Consider the following 2450-nt stretch of genomic DNA (forward strand, 5'->3'; position numbering starts at 1 on the left):
CTGCAGCTGACCAATCAATCAAATACATCAACAGATCAATAAATAATTAAACTGATGGCTACAGATCCACCCGCTCTGATGGAAAATATTTATGTACAGTGCAGACGTATAAAGAGAATTAACTGTTGGCTGTTGTTAACTACGCTCTGCTGTGTTGTGTGTTTGCATGTTGTTGAAGAGTCTCATTGAGATTTAAATGTCTTGAGAGAGAAAACAAACTTTTTTTAAAAAAATTCTGGCTTCTGTTCATAAGAATCACACATTTTAGCTGAATTGTACATAAGAAAAAGCGAATTAAATCCTGTTTCCATCTTCTGAAAGCTATTGATAATTGATTGTCGTCAGCCCTGAGCTTCTCCCTCAGTTTGTTCTCAAAAGTTTTGAATAAATACATTTTAAAAATGTGCCTGCAGCCAAATCAGCACTTTGTACATTTAACAAAGAAACGTCTGTAGAACTACAAACACAGAGGTTTTCAATCTTTCTTTGAACTTTAACTCATGAGGGATTCAAAGCCTCAAACATCCAAATCAAAAAAGTGCAAAACAAGACTTGTCTGATGCAGACAATCAAAAACGTTTTGATGAAAATAAATGTTTCAATTCTCAGATGATTTTTATTTCACTGATGTCTTTACATTCATAAATGACGATTCTTTATTCAGAATTTTCAGATTTTTCGGGAGTAAATATTTTTATAGATTCTGAAAAAGTCACATTACGACTAAAACTTTAATCTAATAAACAGTTTAAGTTCCAACCAGAAACTTGTTTGGTTTTTACTGAAATACGCTTGTAACACAAAAAAGCCCAAGAACAGCCAACATCGAAGGAACCAACCAGAAATGTCTGTATAGTTTAGAGAACCTCGAGCTGAGATTGGAAACGAAAACGTCTAAATGCAGAGTTTGGAAACCGTTACATCCAGCAAAACAACAATGAAAAACATTTTGGATTCCTGACTGTCAATCCTGATGTTTAGTCTCACTTCTGACAAACGAAAAGGTTTATTTTTAAAAAAAAACAAAAACGTCCTTGTATTTTTCTGGAGTTACAAGGTTCAGAAAAGGTTTTTAAAATTAGCACGATGCATTACTGACGGATTAATGTCAGAACTTAATTTCCCTTTTCTCCGATTTACATCTGAAATCTGCTGGCCTAACACCCTGAAACTTATTCAGGGACGGTTCTGGGAAATAAAACTGATTTTGCATAACATATTGTGTTTCTCTTAAGTTAAAGATCTGGAAAAGACTTTTTTTATAAGTAGCACCGTGAAGTCCTCTATGAACATAGAAGTGTCAGAGCTAGCTAAAAGTTCCTGATGTGGTTTTAAACCTACAAAACAGTTTTTAGGTTGTTTCGGCTATTTGTGATTTGACACCAAAGGAAACAATTTACAAAAACCTTTCCCAGATTTTTTCCATACATTAAAAAACTTTGCATCAAACTGAAAGTTATTTCTCACATAGAGCTGAGTCCTTGAACCAAACCCGCTGCGAATCAGAAAAGCTGAATGACTGTGACTTTATTCACTGATCAGTTTGGTCCAGATTTAAAGTCTGTCGGTTTCTGACGCAGGTTTGAAAACTGCAAACAAAAATTGCAATTTGACAATATTTTGTATCACCACTGGAACCAAGGTAGTGAAAAGTTGCCCGAGCTTCTGGCCCCGACGCAGTGTTGCCAACTCCTCAGTAAGGAAAGTAGCTATCGGCTGTCCTAAAGGTCGCTAGAAGTAGCTGAAAGACGTCATCGCCTAATTTGCATAATTGTTATTTGCATGTAATTGTAATGGACGCTGCAGGAGAGAGGAATAACGTCATGGGCCAGACAAAAAGTGGGTAAGAAACACCCCAAATATGTTTAGAACTACAAATGAACTGTCTCCTGTTGATTCTTGGTTCGTTTTCAAAAATGCTGCCATTGAAACAGGCCATCACTTCTCACAATAACTTCATGATACCAACATTAAATAAATCAGTTTTGTCCCGTATTGTTTCATGTTAGAATATCAAATTTAATCAAACGACTGTCATGTGAAGTGAAACTGGCGGCTTCACGTCCAACCCTCCTCCTTTATCAGGGCTTGGGATCCAAAGTGACCCAAAGACACACTCTGGCAGAGTTACTTAAGGTTTTTTTGTTAGTTGTTGGATTTCTTTTTTGTTTTTTTCTGACATGATGAGCTAGCTAGCTAGATGTTTAGCTTATGTCACAGAGAGGCAGATACAGTCGACAAGGTGAGTACGTCAATGAGGCCGTGTGAGTCAAATTATGTGTTTTACTGTGACAGTGACGAAACTTTTACATTCAGATCTCCCTCTCAAAGTCAAGCTGGGATCAGTGGCGGCTTGGCGTATGTGCGATTCATTTTAGGGTCTCCTCTGATCTGACTGCAGCTACGCAGGACTCCTGAGCGCCTGGAAGAGCTTCTGGACGAGGAGGAGC

This window comes from Stegastes partitus, unplaced genomic scaffold (assembly GCF_000690725.1).
Source record: "Stegastes partitus isolate 25-593 unplaced genomic scaffold, Stegastes_partitus-1.0.2 Scaffold508, whole genome shotgun sequence".
Taxonomy (NCBI): Eukaryota; Metazoa; Chordata; class Actinopteri; family Pomacentridae; genus Stegastes; species Stegastes partitus.